General features: G+C 47.8%; 1 protein-coding gene across 2 annotated transcripts in view; it reads left to right on the top strand.

Moving 5' to 3' along the window:
* The window catches only part of GRM8 (glutamate metabotropic receptor 8), a 1,803,300-nt gene that overhangs the window by 1,240,664 nt on the left and 542,202 nt on the right, over positions 1-20,434 (top strand). The window lies entirely within an intron of this gene.

Below are 20,434 nucleotides of genomic sequence, written 5' to 3'. Positions count from 1 at the left end.
TGGGGTACAAAGTGGTAGTAAAGTTGCAGTCATTCTGTTACTGTCACTTTTAATGCCACTTTTCCACACCACCAAATGATGAGTCATGAGGTGAAGTGGAGGTGCTGTCATTGGAATGTAACTGGAGGTATCGCCACCACTGTACTGTGAAAAATGGTAGGAATGACCACGAGCTGAACTACCACGCATGGTAATTCCTCCAAATCCCCCATGGAGTCCTGTGGACTTTATGCATCCTCGTCTGTATGCTTGGGGTCTCTCCTACTCTCTCACTCACCTTGGTTTCCATTTACAGAACCCCCGCCCCTATCTCTCTATTCCTCCCTGAATGGGCCGACCTCACCTCCTCCCTCTTGACCTATGCTCCCAAAATCCTCCTCAGTGACTTGAATATCCACCTTGATTCCCTTGAATCAGCGACCTCACAGTTCTGGGTCCTCTGTGACTCCCTCTCCCTCACTATTCTCGCTTCCGGTCTGACCCACTCAGCCGGGCACACTCTTGATGCCTTCACCTCTGGAAGCATCCCTATCTCTAACTCGGTCACCACCCCTCTCTTGTGGTCTAACAACTCTCTTCTCTCCTCTCACGTAGGGCCCCTCAGCCCTCTGTCTGAGCCGCCTGCCGCACTGCCAGCCTCCTTCGCCATCATTCGTCCAATGAAGCGAGTGTCAGTCAGTGCTTTTTGCTCCCACTTTCATCCCCCCACACCTGCTTCTGACTCTCCCTCTGTCCCCGTCCTTGCTAACCTTCACCTCCATCTCTAGCACCCTTGACATCCTTACTCCTGTCATGAGAATTCGCCTGAAACCTGCCTCCAAGTGCAACGGCTGGTATAACTCTGATTTAGCATCTCTGAAACGCAAGTACAGGGTTGCTGAATGGAAGTGGCAGACCTTGGGTTCATCCTCCGACAAACTGGCCTGTCGCCTGCCCCAAAGGTAATATCGCTTCTCTATCCGCTCCAAGAAGAGGGCCGACATCCAAACCCGCATCTCTGTAGCCACTAACAACACGGCTGAAATATTCACAATCTTGCAAGGAACTCGCCAATCCAACTGCTGTCTCAACCTCTCCCCTTCCTTCCCAGGCTCTCTGCACCGCTTTGGCCTCCCATTTCACTTCTAAAACTCAGGACATCCTGTCCTCACTTTCTGCCACCACCATCTTCACTTCGCTCCTGCCTCCCTTGGCTCCTCTCCCTCCACCCCCGTACTCACTTCCCATTTGCCCATAGCACCTGATGAGGTCTTTAAAGTTGTCCGCTCTATGAAGGTCTCATCCAAACAGGCTCCCCGGATTATCTAGAACCATTAAGGACAACATCTCCTCTCTCGCCCCGGCTCTTGCTGATTTCTGAAACCACTCCTTCGCCACTGGTTCTTTCCCTCTATCCCTCAAGCACCCCCTTGCACACCCGCTCCTAAAAGACTTCTGCTGACCCCTCCTGCCCGACTAAATCTCACCCTATCTCCACCACCGCCTTCGGTAAACTCTCCCAGGAGTTAGTCCTCCCCAATTGAGCCTCCACACTGAACTTGTTGGTTGCCTCCATGACCATCAATCTGGATTTCGGGCTTCAAGTGGCATGGAAACTTCTCTCCTGAACACCGGTGAAGATATGCTTGCAAATCCTGACTCCACTCTCCTGCTGTTCTCATTCTCCTCGATCTCTCCTAAGCCTTTGACATGGTCAACCATTCTATCCTCATAAAATGGCTCGGTGATACCCTTGGCATCAAGGACTGGGCCCTGGATTGGCTGACCGCTTTCTTCACTAAGCACCACTCCAAGTTGCAGCTGGGCCCTTTTCTTCCACCACTTGACTCTCTACCTGCGGCATACCCCAGGGCTCTATCCTATAGCCATGGCTCTTCAATATCTATCTCGCCGCTCTTGCTCACCTGATCTTATCCTTCTCTCCTCATTTCCAGTGGTATGCTGATGACCCACATCTTTCCTTCAAACTTTTGTCTATTACCTCCTCTACCTCCTTTCTTATCCCAGATTGTCTGACCGCAGTCCAGGCATGGTGTGCGGCTAACGATCTCTGTCTTAATGCCAGTAAGAAGGAGATCCTTCTTATTGGGAAGTGTGCAACCTGATTCCCTCCTACCCTCTGGCCACCTTCCTTGGGCTCTCCACTCTCAGCATCCTGTGAGGCCAAAAACCTCAGGGTCATCTTCGACTCCTCTCTCCCCTTCACCCCTCACATCTTGGACCTTGCCAAGAAGGCTTACTTCCAGCTTCACCTCCTTAGAGGCATTCTCCCGTTCCTCACCTTGCCCCAGAAGCTCAAAGTTTCCAGATCTCTGGTCCTCTCCAGGCTGGACTACTGCAACAGCCTCTTCCTCACTATCCCCCTTTCCTGTCTATGCCCCTTCAGCTAATTCAGAATAGGGCTGCAAGACATTTCCTTGGCCTCAAGCCCAGGGACCATATCTCTCCAGCCCTAAGATCTCTCCACTGGCTCCCGGTGGCCGCAAGGATCACATTCAAGACCCTCTGCATCATCCACAAGTCTTTCTGGGGCCTTGCACTGCGTTATCTTCAACCTTCTCTCCCTAAATACTTCCCTGCTAGAGAACTGCACTCCTCTCACTCCAACTCTCTTGTTGTCAAACGCTTCTCCAAGCAGAGAGTCTGGGGCAGGTCTCTCTCTATGGCTGGTGCCTCTCTTTGGAACAGCCTCCCTCCCCTCTCAGATTTGTGTCAGACCTCCTTAGGTTGCGGAAACCTTTCAGAACTTTGTTTTTCTCTACCTCTTTCCTTCTTTCCATTTCCCTGCTAATCACCCCCCTGCCGCTGTGACTGACGGCTTGGACCTTCATGAGTCTCACAGGTTACCAGACCCCTGCTCTGTTGACACCAGCACCTCCCCGGTCCCCCAGCAGAGCTCTTGTCGGCCACCTCCCTGGCGGCTGTGCGGATGCACACCGCCGCCCTGAGGGGTGCCACCCTGGCACCTCTCAGCACTTCCCTCCCGGCTCACACCAGCACTTGCCTATACATTGCTCCTTCCCCCATCCCTCTCTCATGCACTTCTCTTCACTGCACTTGCGCTTGCAAATCTGAATGTCACAAGGTCTAGTAGGACCACGATTATATATTTACAGTTTTTTGCAATTACTCCCCTGTTCCCTCCTCGCTTTGCCTTGTGGCGCCTGGAAACACTGTTTTGTTGTATAGGTGCCTAACACATGCTCAATAAATAAACATTTTTAAAAAATGTGGACTAATTCCATCATTACCCCACTTTGCAGTAAATCTTATGGACTGAGTGATGGTAATAGAAAATGACCCTCAAACTCTTAGTGAGGCCCAGAGACTTAATGAGGTCTACCAAATCATCCCTCATCCAGTGATTGACAACTGCAACGGCGAACCAAAACACTTTCAGGTACGGCTAAGGTTACCGGAGGACTCCATTCGCCAGAGACACTATGCCCGGTCTTGGACTTTCTACCAATTGCATTCTGGGAGTAGTAGTCTATGGTCACCTCAGTTGAATGTAATGGGCAACCCTAAAAGTAAAGTAAACACAAAGCCACAGTCAGTAAGTGGTGTCTGCAGCGATATGGAGTCCTCTGGTAACCTTGGGTACTGGTACGATCAAAAAGAGTTGGAAGATGAAGTGATTCAAATACAGAAAGAGGTATTACTTGGGAGGAGTCACACATTGGTTGGGGTTGGACATGGCAGCAAACAAGATCAAAAATTGCACTAGCCAGCCATCCAATTTTAATTCAGTATTGGACACCAGATTAGAAGATGCACTTTATTAGACGCTAAGGTTTATTGGTTCTGGGAAACTGCTTTGAATTACTTTTTGGTGGCCTCAGAATAATCTTAAGTTAGCCATGATGAATGGAAGATGAGCCCTTGCCAGACATGGGTGACTGTTTGCCCCCGTCAGAGAAAATGCACTTTTAGACTTGCTTCTAAGCGAGATAATTTCAATTGACTGGTGGTAGGTCATGTGTTGTCTTCATTGCAGGCCAATAGGGTTGGGTTTGGTTGTCACGTCTTCATGGTGAAGATGGTTCAAGGATGCCAAAGGGTTCCTGGGATAATAGGAAACTGTAGAAGGCTGAAGCAAAACCGATCAGACAGGATCCCTCTGTTTCTCTTGTATCAAGCCTTTTCAACATGAGTGCATTTGAGCACTGGACGGTCAGAAATGTGCATGTTACAGGTTTGACGCCTTTTCATCTACACAACAATGACCCTCATTAAAGAACGACAAAGAGGAATTGCCTTTAAAGAATAGGCTTAGTTTCAATGGGGTAGTGTCAGCTTCCTTCTTGCGTAAAACTACTTCAACTAATGACAATTCATTTTTGCAACCACTGTTTTTCAAAAAAGTGCCTAGAGGCAATAGTCCTGGGCTTTCTGGAGTTATTTTGCCTATTTCACCGGGATATCGTTTGGAATGATTTGAGTAATTGTTTTTTTTCTCAAGACTGGAGTGTCTAGGATGCAGAAGCTGCAATTTGCTGCCCTGAGTGACCTCCAGGGCCTGGTTATGAGTTTGAGGGTATTACCCATTGAACTCTCTTGCCACTACCACATGCGGCAAGGATGGGATAATGTGAAGGGGCCGCATGATTGAGACTCATTTGGATCTTCCTGTTCCACATTTTGAAAGTCCATACTACTCCATTGGTGTCATGCAGTATTCCCTCAGGTGGGTAACACTACAGGCTGTAATGTTTGTGTGTGGCGGTAATAACCTCCAGACAAAAGCAGATGATGTTGTAGTTGAACACTACATGAATGGAACCATAATCCCCCTTTACCTGGTATATTTGTCATTACAATATTGATCATATAGAGAAAGAAAGACATCTTGGGGTATGGTACTTGACAAGAAGAATACAGAGAATTTGATAGGCAGTCCTAGAGCATACCATATAAAGAGAGACATGGCCTATGTTCAGAAATCCTTGCTTCTGCTTCCAGGTAACGTATTGTAATCACGGCTTAGGGAATCGATGATAAGATGATTCTCAGCCTCAAAGACTAAGACCTTCACCAATTCGCCAAACCAATCTTTCCATGAATGGGTAATGTGCGCTCTAGAAAGCTGAAATGATTGGCCAATGCTGCGGCAGTCCAACTCCTGTGATAGGTCAAGTGTAAAACTAAATTGTCCAAAATTAAAGATTGTATTGATAATGTTCAAGCAGCATGCAGTGAATTCACAGCGTCAAAAAGGAATATAGGTCAGAGCGGCAGAGATTTCTTGCCAATCAGGACACCCGTATGAGTTGTTATAACTGTGACTGTGAGGGTGCGGGGGAGGCACAGTTCAAGTTAAAGCAAAACCCACAAGAACGGCTACACTGGATTTCTAAGTTTCAAGTCCTATCCTCTGAGAATTGTACCTATATGTTGAGTATTGTAAAAAAAAGAAAAAAAGTATACTATACATGATGGCAGGGCAGGGTCTGCAACCTGTGGCTCTTCTTATCTTTTAGACCGACTCCCATGATCTCTCAGTAGTGGCTGTGCCCACTAGGGCTGATGGGGGTTGTAGTCCAATGACCTGGAGAGCCATAGGCTGGAGGTCTGCTGAGAGCAAAGATTTTGAGTCCTAGCTGGAACCCCTACTGGCCTGGCTGGGTTATGAAGGTAGATTTACCATTTACATTGTGGGTCTGCAACCAGCGGCTCTCCACATGTTTTGGACTACAACTCTTATCAGCCCTAGCCAGCATGGTCAATGATGAGGCATCATGGGAGATGTAGTCCAAAACACCTCTAGAGCCACAAGCTGCAGACCCTGAATGTAAATCATGTACCTGCTCACGCACAAACACTGGGTCCAGCTAACAATGCTGTGATGATCACAATGCGTGCTCCACCTGTACAAGGGCGAGTAGCTCTTCTGTGAAATGCTTCCAGACTGCTCCAGGACTCTGAAAGTTTGGCTGGCTCAGAGGAGGCTAGGGTCATTTTAGGGTGTGTTATTCCCCATTTAGAAGTACCACATGATTCCATTGAGAGGTTTCTGCATGCAGTCATTTTGCTTGGGTCATTACCACCATTTTAAGTGGCGGTATTTTACCTCTGTCTGGAACCGGGCATGTTTTGGTATGGGTGCTAAAACCCAGAATTATGGTGATCGGTGTGGCGAGTCAGAAGAAAGTCACAGACTCTCTATGGACATTGTGTACAATATTTTATTAAATTAAAATTATAAGGCCTAACTTTCCCTATCACTGTGGGTGGAATGCACCTATCTTAACACCTAAGGTGCTCGTTTGTCAGTCTTGAACATCCGAAGAAATAAGTCAGCTTTCCAAAAACTACCCTAAATTGTGCCTACCACTATAAAACTGAACTAACTCAGGTCAAGAGAATGACTCCCTTCTCCTGAGGGCACTTCTAGTACCAGTCTCAATATTTCTCTTCAAATTGGGATCCGTAAATATTATCTTGTGACTTCTTGGATCAATCTCTTCAGTTCTTCATTTGGGTCTATTCAGTGTTCTTTCTTCTTTATTGCGCCCTTTTGGGGGTCTCTTATAGACTCTGCTCTGGGTTGTTAATCCGGATGCATCCTGGGAAGAAGTTATTGCTCTGGTGGGCTTTCCCTCCTCGATGATTACAGCTCAATTGCTTTTGGTCTACTTGACTTTGTTTGTGGCTCAATTGCTGAGCTCCTCTACACTCTAGCTCGTTTCTCTTTCTCTTTGGTCAGGTTATTTTCCCCTTCTCCACTTATCCCAGGGTGTTATTATCCACTGGTCTTATCTCTCAGTATTCAGCTTGTCAATGTTTCTTTTGTTTTGGTTGAATCACAATATTTGCACCTCATGTGCTTCCAGCTTAACTCTGTTTCATAGCCTCTACAGCTAAGATCGGCTGTTGATTGCTGGCACGGCTCACCACTCGAGTGCTCGCTTGGCCTGCCTCTCCAATGCTTGTCAGTCTCACCTCTCGAGTGCTTGCCAGTCTCGCCTCTCGAGTGCTTGTCAGGCTTGCCTCTCAAGCGCTCACTAAAATTGGCTCACCACTGGAGTGCTTGGCAGGCTCACCACTGGAGTGCTTGGCAGGCTCACCACTCGAGTGCTTGGCAGACTCACCACTCGAGTGCTTGGCAGGCTCACCACTCGAGTGCTTGGCAGGCTCACCACTCGAGTGCTTGCCTGGCTCGCCTCTCTGGTGCTAGCAGGCTCACTACTCGAGTGCATGGAAGGCTCACCACTCGAGTGCTCGGCAGGCTCACCACTCGAGTGCTCGGCAGGCTCGCCTCTCGAGTGCTCACTAAGATTGGCTCTCGATTGATAGCAAGGCTCACCACTCGAGTGCTCACCAGGCTTTCCTCTCTGGTGCTAGCAAGGATCGCCTCTTGAGGGCTTGCAAGGCTAATCTGTCGAGTGCTCTCCAGGATTGCCTCTCGATTGCTAGCAAGACTCAGCACTCGAGTGTTCGCCTCTTGAGTGCTCGCCAGGCTCACCACTCAAGTAGGATTGCCTCTCAGGTGCTCACATGGCTGCACTCTTGAGTGCTCGCAAGGCTTGCCTCTTAAATGCTTGTCAGACTTGCCTCTCGAGTGCTTGCCAGTCTCACTACTTGAGTGCTCGCCTCTCAAGTGCTCTCCAGGCTCGCCTCTCGAGTGCTCGCCAGGCTCGCCTCTCGAGTGTTCACCTCTCAAGTGCTTGCCTCTCGAGTGCTTGACAGGCTCGCCTCCCGAATGCTTGCCAGTCTCACCACTCAAGTACTTGCCAGTCTCGCCTCTCGAGTGCTTGTCAGGCTTGCCTCTCAAGCGCTCACTAAGATTGGCTCTCGATTGATAGCAAGGCTCAACACTCGAGTGCTCACCAGGCTTTCCTCACTGGTGCTAGCAAGGATCACCTCTTGAGGGCTTGCAAGGCTAATCTGTTAAGTGCTCTCCAGGATTGGCTCTCGATTGCTAGCAAGACTCGGCACTCGAGTGTTCACCTCTTGAGTGCTGGCCAGGCTCACCTCTTGAATGCTCACCAGGCTCACCACTCGAGTGCTTGCCAGGATTGCCTCTCAGGTGCTCACATGGCCATGCTCTCGAGTGCTCACAAGGCTCGCCTCTTAAATGCTTGTCAGACTTGCCTCTCGAGTGTTTGCCAGTCTCACCACTTGAGTGCTTGCCTCTCAAGTGCTCTCTAGGCTCGCCTCTCGAGTGCTTGACAGGCTCGCCACTCGAGTGCTCGCCTCTCGAGTGCTCGCCAGACTCGGCTCTCGGGTGCTCGCAAGGCAGGTGGTGGTTGCCTATATTCATATCAAATCAACAACACACAAATGATCTATGCAATGCAGGGCAGATAGAGCTGAACTCTATAGGCTGCAAGCAATGTATTGTTTGAAGATACTTCAGGAAAGGCCTTAAACATCTTTTATGTTAACCCAAGTAGAGTGTGATTGCTTCAGATCGTTGGAAGGAGATTCTTACTGGTACCCACCACTCTTCACACCTTTCTCACCCCCTCTACTATGACCCTACCTGCCTATTCCTCTGTCTTCTATTCCATTCCAGGCTCTACCGCTGCGCACTCTGATCTCACCCCACTCTACCACCACATTTCCCCACCTCACCCACACCATCCCTGCCTCACCCCTTCCCCCACCCTAGCTGACACCTGCCTATACCCAACAAGTCACCCGCCCTAGTTTACCTCTACTTACCCGCACTCATCCTAGTTCATCCCCATGTTACCCCAGGGCACTCTACCCCCACCTTCCCTACCTCATGTCTGTCCACCTATCCCTCCATACCACCCATCTTGCCTCACCCCTGCTGTTCTCCAACAACCTTCTCTCCTTAGCTCACCGTTGCCAACCCCCACTGATGGTAGCTCATCCATGCCTGCCAGGCTCACCCCTGCCCCATGCCAGCTGCCTCCCATGTTAGCTCGCCCCTTCTTCCTTCCACCTTAGCGCTCCCTTAAAATCACCATGCTTACTTCTGTGGGGCTTGGTAAGGACCCCTCCTGCATCCTTGCCATGAATGCACACAGGAATCGGTGAGTTGGTGTTCAATCCTGCCGCAACATGGTGCCAAACACTTAATGCATTTTCATTTGTTTTCATCAAGATTTCAGGTTTTGGACAATAGTGCCAAACACATACATTTAAAACACAGCCAGTGGGGACAATACATACAAAAACACTTGGTTAGTCCAAGAAGAAGGTATGCCAATAATGTCCAATTGTTTTGCTGAATCCAAAATTAAGCCTAGAGGCAGTCAACAGGACCACAGTTTCCGGCCGGCATCTCACTGTGTCCGCTTTAATTGTGCACCCATATGCAGGAACACCGCTTTTTACAAAAGTACATCACAGTCCCTGGGCTAGACACAGCATTGTGCAATAGCTCTTTGCTCGTTGATAGCCAGAGAAACCGTTTGATGGATTGATGTGGGATGGTAGCGGGCTGATGGTAGGTTCCGGTCTCGTCCTTCCAGGTGCCAACCAATATTTAACTCAGGTGGAAGTAGTTGCTTCCATTCTCTCCCCACTGGCAGCAGCCTTGTGTGTTTGTCACCTCAGTTTCCTGCAGGATCTCCTCCTCCGACCTGGAAAACAGGTGAGCTCCGCATGGCAGTCACGCTCCAGCATGTTCTCTGACATGGTCTGTCTGCACAGGGGTTCTAGAATTCCTTGTCGCCATTGTTATGGGGCATGCTATGGCCAGGACCCCTCCTGCATGCTTGCCGTGAATGCACACAGAAGTCGGTGCGTTGGTATTCCGCTTGGGGAGCTGTGCGGCTCTTTTATTAAATGAATCACATGGTGTGTGCACGTGTGCCAAGCACGTGACACTGCTCGAGGCAAGGAGGGGGGGCAGGCATAACACCTTTAAAAAAGTGCAAATACTGTCTGCTGGTAAATAATATTAGTAATAGAAGTAGTAAACAGACTTCATTGCAGTAATACGAAGTCTTTCTACAGTGTCTATTTTTGTTATTTTTCTGCGAGCACTGGTTTGCAGACTTTGCAGACCTTTTTGGAACTACTCGCTAAGCAGGGCCTAACTATTTACTGCATTTTTCCTTGCAACTGTAAAATGCAGCAAACAACTGCACATGCCAAATCTATTGGCTTTGTCAGTGCTAACTTAAAATGATATTGACAAATAAATAGTGCCCGTAGTAATCAGGATGAGACTATATGTTTGTGTTGCTTTATTTCGTGAATGTTTTTGCTTTGTTCCGGAGGAATGCAATGGTCTAGGGATGGGTTACCCGGTGTCAGGGTAGGGAACGGGGTGATAATAAGTAAGGAGTCACAAGATGCCTGGTTATGCTTCTACCTGCATGGAGTTTAGCATGCACAGGACATCCCTGGAAATGCACCCTGGGGTCCATATGCCAGGTTAACATGCATGTCAAATATTTAGAAATGTCATCCGGGGACACAAGAACCACATTTAAGCAAAGGCCCTGACCAACCATTGCCCAGAGAGGAGAGCCGGTCCTCTCCAATACGTTCCTTTAGTGGGAGAAGTCTCACCCTACATGGAGGCGCTATTTTTTAAGTTAAGTTGGTAACATGTATTTAGTTGCTTTTGCAGGGGGCGGAGGAGAAGCTTTGGCCCCTGAGCCTTCTAAATGATGTAAGGGTCCTGATGATTAGTAATGTATTCATTCTTTGATTTGTGAATGCAGCTTCTATTGACTTGCTCTGGCTAGTATTATAATAATAATTTTGCATTTATATAGCGCTACGAACCCTCAGGTATCTGAGCACTGCTTATCATTACCCACAGTGTGTGGTGTTCATTTATCGACCTCAGTATGATGAAAGGCTGGGTTGAGTTTGGCCCTGCCAGGATTCGAACCCAGGTCAGCAGGCTCTGCACGGATGTCAAAGCAAGCGCTCTACTTGCTGTACCACTTGACTGATCATTATGTGTAAATTGTAACAGTAAACTCTCTTGAGTATTTTCTTTGTTCCAACTTTGCATCCAGATGTGGACACCTGTATCAGCGTTCGTATACATTTACAGGCTCCCCAAATATGTTCAAAGTATGTCTGTGTTGTGAGTAAGCCTGTCACTGGAAGCATGCTTTACCTGGGACATTCCACCAATGGGTGATTGCGCCGTCCTTGGTGCCATCCCAGGAGGTAACTGCCTGCTGTGCTGGCTTTCAACTCCACTAGCACTCGGGGCTCAAGGGCAGGGGAGGCTGTGTAAGAGCAGACACAGAAGGTGTAGGAGGCGGCACGGCCGGGGAGCACGGGGTATGGGAAAGTGGGGTTGCACATAGGCTTTACATGTTGGTTTGTGAGAAGGGTGGGGTGAAGAGAGAGCAGCCATTGACTTTAGTCCACCACTTACAGGAGGCTTTGTGAGGTCCCTGGTTGGTTGTACAACCCAAGTAGATTACTAATAGACCTCCATATTTTGGCAAGACGCCAATGCCTATAGTTGGCGTTTGAAAATGGAGGCTGCAGCTCGCTCCCTATCTGAGTGTAATGGCATAGAAAAGAATCCACGTCATTCAGACAGGGCAAGCGTTTATATTTTCTTTGTGTGTCCTAGGGATGGATCTCTCTCTCTCTCTCTCTCTCTCTCTCTGTCTCTCTGTCTCTCTGTCTCTCCGTCTGTCTCTCTCTCTCTCTCTCTGTCTCTCTCTCTCTGTCTCTCTGTCTGTCTCTCTCTCTCTCTCCATATCCATAACCCCTAGTTAGTGCTACTGAATGGTCACCCAAACTGTCTAAGCTTTCTCTTATAATGCTGGTCCCCTAAAACCAGGCTAGCTAACCTCCCTCAGCGACTTCCCCATCTCCCTACTTTAACCAATGGTTGATGTTCTAATAGGAACATGGTAAGTGCCCCGCAATTACTCTTAGTTTCAGGCTGGTCCAGTTACCCCCACATGTGGCTCTTCCCATCTGCTCTTCCTGCTGTACCAGTCCTCCTCACTCCCCCCACCACTCTTTCACTCCCCGCCTCCACCTGTTACTTATCCCTCCACTAATCCTCCCCTCCTCTGCTACTCCTTCCTCCTCCCCTCTGCCACTGCCTCCTCCACCACTACACTCCACAGCCCCCTCCTTCCCTCCTCCCTCAACAACTACCATCCTCCCTTCACTATCACTCTCCTCTGCCCACTACGACTGTTGACTTTTCACTATTCCTCAGTCACTTGCCTTTCAGCCTTGCACTATCTTCACTGCTCACTTGTCACACCAGCACTCACACTGAAGAACCACTATCACTCCCAAGCCAATACTGCACCTGCTCCACTAGCCTTCTCCACAAGCCGCTGGTCCCTCCTTCCTCCTGCTAGTCTCTTGGCTATCCTCCACCTCTGACCTTGCCCCAAACCCCACACTTCCTGCTTCCTGTCACATGCTTAAGTAGTCCTCCCCGTGAGGATTTGACTCTTTCTCCTAACCATTCTGCCCTTTCTTCCACTCCCAGGGCACGGATATGCAGCATGCGTCTTGGAGAGGGGACTAAGCACTGCTCACCTTCTCCTTGTGGGCCACCTACTTTGTGAACATGGTTGGTAGGATGCTCAATGTCCCAATTCATGGTTTCATCCCCATGGGGCGTCTCAGTACGTTCACGGGAGGTATTATTTTTCCCCCTCTCACTGACAGTCTAGGACAGAGGTCTCTCCAGAGGTTTTGGCCCCTGACTCCCATGATTCTCCACCATTGGGTATGCCGGCAAGTGTGATGGGAGTTGTAGTACAAAACATCCGGAGAGCCAAAGGTTGCCGACCACTGGACTAGGGGATCTTGTATTGATGGTGCCAGCTGGCCAGTGGACTCAGCTGTACTCACAACGTGGGTTTCTATGTTGCCCTTGTAGAGGAGGAGCCAAGTACCCCCGCCTCAACTGTTCTGCCCCTTTTACCTGTATGTTGGAAACCAGAGTATGTGACATACACAGAGCAGTTGGACAACAAAGTCCAAAGGGAACCATTGGAGCAAGGTCCCCGTTGAGGAAACCATACCTGCACACAAGGAAATATGATGGTTATTTAAACGAGATTCCTGAAGAAGCAGAGCAAATAAACGACAAGGAAGAATGGTAACGTCGCCAACCATCGCCAGTATACGTCACACAGAGCTGAACTGACGTACATAGAAGAGATGCCGAGCCTAGAGAATGAAGATATTCTATAAGGCATCAAGAAAGTACCAAGGATAAGTGACATCTTGGGATCAAGGTGAAGAAGCTTATGCCATAAAAACAGATCAAGACATGAAGTCATTTTACACGTGTACAGATGCAAAAGAAATGCAAGCAGATGAAGTTATCTTTAGGCTAGCTTTATAGCGAACAGATTGCGGAAAGCGCCAATATATATGCATATGGAAAAGTAAAGGATGGATGTTTCCACTACGCATTATAGCTGGACAGCAGCAGAAAGGCCTCATTTCTAGTGTGTCACAGTTAAAAAGCTAATTGAATTACAAAGTGAATCTCAACAACGAGGCTGGATGAGCCAAGAAGTCAAGGTCTTATCAAACTGAAGTGAACTGACATTGGATACAAATCGTGTGAAAAAACAGAACTCCTGTTCAGAAGGCATGAACATAACAAGGAAGACGGCAGAGGTTAATTAAAAAATAGTTTTAAGCACTAGAAGTGGTCTCTAGTCACATGGAAGAATGAAGTTGGATGAACAAGATGGTCAAACCTATGCACGAGGGCAGACCGTGCTTTCGCTCCCTGAATTTCACAGAGCCAAGCACACTCTCAAGGCCGAGCCTCAAAGGCCTTATTGACAGTAGACCACTGAGGTGATGATGGATTGATTTGTTAATTGGTGGGAAGCAATAGTTAAAGCGAGCTCACCAGCACCTGGATGGCCAGCCTGCATGCTGCTAGACGTAAATGGAAAGGTACTGATGGAGGTTAGAGTGGCAACCAATTGTAGAGGACCGTGTAATTAGGGGTCCTGTAGTTGTGTAAACCAATGGTACGTAGTGTATTTAGTGAAGATCATAGTGGTCATTTTTCATAGTGGTTGCCCCACCTGATGTTAAGTAACCAATCACATATTCACACTTTTTTTAGACTAGAATGGATTGTATACTTAGATGTTCACTCAGAGCCAATCACCCATACTCCTAGGTTTTTGTAGTTTGCCACGTAGGATGACGTTAGTAAAACATAGGTTAACATCATTGATGACAAGTTGTGTGTATAAGATCTCAGTTTTTACTAAGAATGTTTGAGTAAGAGGATCGAGAAAGTTTGCTATGCTCCCTGTTTTAGATAATTGATATTAAACGGTCTTCCTTTTGCCAACTACCTGAGTCGTTTTGATTATTGATGTATGAATAGAAATCTACGTACCCGTCCATCTCCAGGGTAATTGCTACTCATTTTAAAGGGCTGGGATATCCTCTTGTGCGCAGTGGCTCTCTCTCTCGGTCTCTCTCTCTCTTGGGTAGGTGAGCTATGGTGCTTTGAATCACCCTCTGGTATTGTGAACGTAAAGGAAATCACTGACCACCGAGATAAAGGTCTGCAAGTCCACATACTCCCACAAGGGGAGAATGGGGGGGACGTGGCAGGACGTGGCTCCCTGTCTGCTGCCACCATCCACCTCAAGGGTAGGGCGGACTCTGGATTCCTCCCCGTTAGGCCTCCCACCCCCGACTGAGAGGGGTTCCTGCCCCTCCCCCCCCTTTGACAAGGCTGGGTTACGCAGTGATGTGTGTGCATGCCTGTGCGTGGTTTGGGAGGTATGTTAAGGATAAGGTATTATATCCAGTGTTGTGTGTGGTCTCCGGAGGATAGCTCAGTGACAACGTGCTCGCCTTGGAAGCAAGACATTCCGGAGTGACACTGGTTGGACCCTCGGGTCCGCGCTTAAAACCTCTGAGTATTAAGCGGATTATAAATAACACATCATATCATGTGTGGCACTGTATTTATTTATTCAGTTTTGTGAGAGTTAACTATTGGCAGATATATGACCATTTTTATTTACTAGAAAATACTTTTGCGGCAAACAGAAAATCTATAATGAGCTGCTAGTCAAATTCTGTGCACAGAATAACAAGCACCAACCTTTCTGGGCACATTTTCCACAGGATTAGGCAAATTGGAATGATACAACATGTAGTTGGCTTTTGGCATTGTTGGGGTGATTATGGTGTGAGCCCAAACCAATATAGCTGGCAAAAAAATGTAATATTCAATAATTCACCCGCGCCCCCCCTGTGCATTAAATATGCTGGGGAAACCACTATTTTTAATCTCCCAGCATGGCAATATTATTTGTGTAGTCTATATGAACTGAATATTTGATAAGGCCATAAATTAAATGGTTGGTGCTTGTGTTACCGACACATTTCATTTACAATGCGTGATCACACAATGATTTACAGGTTGGCGAGGCAGGGGAGGTCCTGGCCAGTCGCGAGGCGCGGCCTTCATACATATATTCAGAAGGGCCATTAATGCATGCGGTGCCTTTGCCACAGAGTCTATTGGTTTTGTAATATTTTTCAGCTCTGAAATGCTTTGGGCCTGTTAATATTTCTAGTGAGAAGAACCTGAGGGCTGTGACTATGTCTCTGAGTGCCCATAAGGGGCATCTATACATCCTAAAGGAGGTGTGCGACCTTTGGCCTTAGGATGTATTTAAACATGCATCCTGTGATGAGTCCGATGATGTCATCACTTCTTTCCCAGAGGTTGCCTCTCCTCATGTGACCAGGGGGACAGCGGCCACTACCTGATCCTGAGCCTGGGGGTGGCGATTTAAGGGAGGATCACATTTGGGGGGGGGGGGGGGTGAGGCATTAACAGTGATGGTAATTGATCAGTGGCTCTATGGTGTCCTAAGGTCCAAGGAACTACTGCCATCTTCTTATACAATATCTTGAAATGATGTCATATACGTAAATGTATGATCATAACACAATCACAGCGTTGCTGTACTAAGTACGGCGGATGTCCACTAAAGGTCTGGACCTTAGCTAAGTTGAACGCCCACATAAGGCTTCCTCAGTGCCAATATAGCTATGAGATGGGTTCAAGTAGACCTCCTAAAAGGAAAATGCAGGACCTTGGCATTGCCTTCTAAGCACGCCCCTAACTCTGTGAGCCACAATGAGCACTGAAGAGTCCTGTGTTTATAGTGGGCTGAGACTTCATCCCCCTGCACCTAGCAGGCTACAGCAGGGGATTACTCCAGGTACAGGATGACGTTGGGCTAGGAGACTGTTGTATGGAAATCACTAGTGGGGAATGCCCGGCATGACCTTTGGTGCTGACTCACAGCCTTGAAGGCATTTTACATTCCACAGCTGAGGCCAGTCTTCATGCTATCAACTAAACCTGCTTTTTGTCTTAGTAGGAATATGGAACATCACTCTTTTGGGTCAGGAAACCCTGCTTTAGAAATCAAGGGGTTAGATGACTTTCAGTCAATGGTTTTCATGATGTACTCTGACTGCCAAAGATTAATGAAGGCTGTTTATTGTAATCTACAGTGTGTTAAGGGCTGTCGCTCACTCTCACATCTTGGTGTAGCAGTCCTCACGCTTGCCCAGCGGCCCTAACCCCCAGGTTATTAGATGCGGTGTGTCAACAGTCTAATATCCAGCTGTCTACTCCTGAGGGCCTAACAGCAAGCTGCCTTATCTATCTTAGGCCAATATTTACGTTGGAGACATATACACATATATATATATTATGAACATGTTTTACCAATACCAGGCTATTTCCCTTCTCGCTCTATTATTTTGTTTGTAGTTCGAGGGTCAGTATAGAATGTTTGGACACAAGGGCAGCTTTTGATTTCTGACATCCTGACCCAGACAGATCCTTAGTTTTTCTTGTTTGGACAGGGACAAATCCTCCCCCTTAGCTTAGGGTCAGAGGGGCATTTTCCCAACCCATTTAATTTGAATAAAATTATTTAACCAGAAACATGAGAACTTTGTGTCCAGCTTTAATTTCTGACCACTTACCCATTCTTCTGCTACTGTTGAACACCAGATGCCCGGAATGTCATGTTGCCGCCACATTGGATAGGCCCCAGAGATACTCTGCAGTGACTGTGATCCGATTCTCCAGGGAGCAATGCACATTGCCTGTCACTAACTCGCATATATCATTCTGGAGCATGTCATATCAAGCTGGTCCATGTGTCCGACTTGAATTTAACAAACCACTATCTTTAGAAAGTGGGTCACAAAAGATCCTTCCAATAGCTCTAAGCATTTTACATATAAAACAAGTTCATCTGGAGACAATTTCGGCCCTGGAGGTGCCTCGCCACACCTGGTGGTACAAAAGCCTCACCAACTCACTTCTGATCCAAATAGAATGACCTCGATTTAACCCAAGGTTGCTCTCCCGGTCCATGCCACCTTGTTTGCTAGACATGAATGGTGTTTGAGGTCCTGGGAGAGGTCCATCGTGTGAGTGCTAGAATCCAAACAGAAAAACTAGGATTTATCCCACGGTTGCTCTCCCAGTCCATGCCACCTTGTCTGCTAGCCATGAATGGTGTCTGAGGTCCTGGGAGAGGTCCATCGTGTGAGTGCTAGAATCCAAACAGAATAACTAGGATTTATCCCAAGGTTGCTCTCCCAGTCCATGCCACCTTGTTGCTAGCTATGAATGGCGCTTGAGGTCCTGGGAGAGGTCCATCGTGTGAGTGCTAGAATCCAAACAGAATAACTAGGATTTATCCCAAGGTTGCTCTCCCAGTCCATGCCACCTTGTTTGCTAGCCATGAATGGTGCTGAGGTCCTGGGATAGGTCCATCATGTGAGTGCTAGACATGTGACAGTGATGGGTCTTGAGCCATTGTCTTGTCCTCTAGTGTTGGGGCTCAAAAGAATAACTTAAATGAACGTGGGGGCAGGACAGTTAGTCTTGCTTGCCTACGGAGAGGGAATCGACTCTTCGGAAGGGCTATCCAGTTTCATGTGCATATTGTCCACACTTTAAAGCACAGAAGCCACACTGAGAACTCCGGGTCTCCATCTGCTCTTATTTCTCACATTTGGTTAGGAGCCCTGGTTCTTGAATTATTGTCGGCACCACGTACAGTTGACTCTGAGCAGCTATCATGCGCTGAGACATGAATAACAGGTGCTCTACTGGTTTTGTAAGTTTAGTGAAAGACCAGGATGATGAGATCGACAGGGAATGGTCCCCCATTACCAGAAGCGGCATGCTCATTGCAATTGTAGGACGTGCCAATGTGGTCCCTAAACTGGAGCCGTGAGATCCAAGTCTTGCAAGTGAGCGTATGCTAGCATAGGGTCAAGTAAACCCCTACACGTGGGTGTGGCATTCATTTTGAAGGATTAGTGGATAATGCAGTCATTTAATTGCCAGATATCCCTGACCTGCAGTGCCCTCTGTTTCCTCTTCACCTGGCATCTATACCCAGAAGCCTCACTGAGTGATAGAGTATCAGCAGGTTCAAATCACCACAGTCCAGACTCACAAACACATTTCCATTAATTTCTTGTCCTTGTATAAATGGAAATGCATCAGAGGCAATGGGTGAAAATCTGCCAATAAAATATGCAATGCGATGATATTCTGTACCATCTGCAAAACTAAGGAATCGGTGGATATAATTGGCAAGTTGTGTGTAAACAAGTGCAACCTATGTTACCACGCAGGTCCTTACAGAGGCGATATGCCCCCGAGGTGGCCGGCCGACCCTGTAGGTAACGGCCTGCCTGCCAAGTTAAGGGCCCAAGCGCAGGGAGGGTCCCTTAACGATGATGGCAGGCCATTATCTACAGGGTCGGCCTGCCAACTCGGGGCATAAGACCATTCTCCCTGTGTAGTTTGTTACACGGTTGCTAAAGTTTTTTTTTTGTAATGTAATATGTGAATGGGATGCCTCGCGGCGTTCCGTTCACAGAGAGTAAATACTATACCAACATGTCCGCCATGTAATAGGAAGGCGGGACTCCACACTGAGCCCCTCATCCATTTCCATGGTGGGCAAAACGAGTGTGGACAGGAGCTGCAGGAGCCGTGGCGGCGGGTCTGCAGCAATCAGGTAAATGGGATTGGGGGAAGTAGGAGGTGGAAAAAACAGAGTCGGTCAGGGGGGGAACATGGAGGGTGGGAGAACCGGCTGTAAGGTGGCTTGGAAAGCGGGCTAACACTAGCAGTGTCAGCCCGCGTTTCATGCCTCCTGGTTGGCTGGCTCCCCACCGAGGGTGCTAATGAATTATACAAATCCATCTATGTGTTAGGCTTCCTTTTGGCTTTATTGATAACCTTCCCCAGCATTGATCATGGTTACTGCATCTTATTGATGGGAAGAAGGCATTGGTTGGTCTCTACACTTACCAGCACAGAGCCAGGCCTCAACCACCAATGCAGGTTTCGGCCTGATTTCATCGGGTTTCCGAACCCCTCTTAGCAGGAAGTATTTCCAAAGGGAGGACTCAGCACTGTGCAGGGTTGTCTCAGTACCCAAGTTCTTTACCATATCCAGGACAAGAGGATTTGCAAAGAGTAGGAGTTGAGCCGGGGATCATGCTTCTGGTGTAGCCAGTTACCCGAGTTTGGAGTCCATTTTTTAGCAACCCTTGTATGCACCTTTTGTTTGGTATGGTGCAATTAGCATAGAACCGAAAGCGGTACTTGCCATGTTGGTCGCGGGTAAAAAGAATGTTTTTTTAACTGCAATTTTTTTTAGCGGTTTTGTCGTGAACGGAGGGGGGTGGGGTTTTCTTTAAGGGTATATGGAAAGTGGGATGGAGTAGGTGATGAGAGGTGCACGGGGGTCTCCCCCCTCCAAAATTTTGCAGTTTAAAACAAAAGTTTACTTTTTATTTTTACCCACTACCAAAAAACGGCATTGCTCTAACATAGAACCAAGAATACTACCTTTGGGGCAAGCCTCGCGGCACGAGGGGATCCTCCAGTTTGCTGCTAACGTTGTCTCAGCACTATCTTTTCTTCAAGTAAGGGTGTTTACTTTGCTCTCCTAAGAGTCTAAACCCACACAATTGATTGGACGAGGCCTTATACACAATCCTTCTCAATATGGGAGGCCAGGCTAGGATTGGTTGGTTTCTCCACCATCTGTCAGGGTCCACGTGCATCCGCTGGACTCATCCTTGCTACTTTACCACTGTGGCTTGCACCTAGGGGGCTGGAGGTTTGATGCCAGGGGGAAGGGAGGAAGAAATACAGTCACACGGACACACACATTCTGGGCTTCGTTGATACTGCACCTCCCGCACTCAAGGCTTCCTCTCCTTCACAATTGAAATTGGCACTTTCTCCAGGCCACATCTACCAACTGTGTATATAGCCTCCTCGATTCCCCTGAAAGCAAATGGCATCCAATACAATAGCTCCAAGGCGCTCATTCAGAATATATTTAATACCCAATCATGAGGTGTAACAAGGTATTCACCTTGTGATCTAATAGGAAAATATTGAATACAATAACGAGGATAAAAACCACTACAATTTTTA

The sequence above is a fragment of the Ambystoma mexicanum genome, chromosome 12 (genome assembly GCF_040938575.1).
Source record: "Ambystoma mexicanum isolate Mex_15411 chromosome 12, UKY_AmexF1_1, whole genome shotgun sequence".
NCBI lineage: Eukaryota > Metazoa > Chordata > Amphibia > Caudata > Ambystomatidae > Ambystoma > Ambystoma mexicanum.
This window is presented reverse-complemented; position numbering and strand designations above follow the sequence as displayed.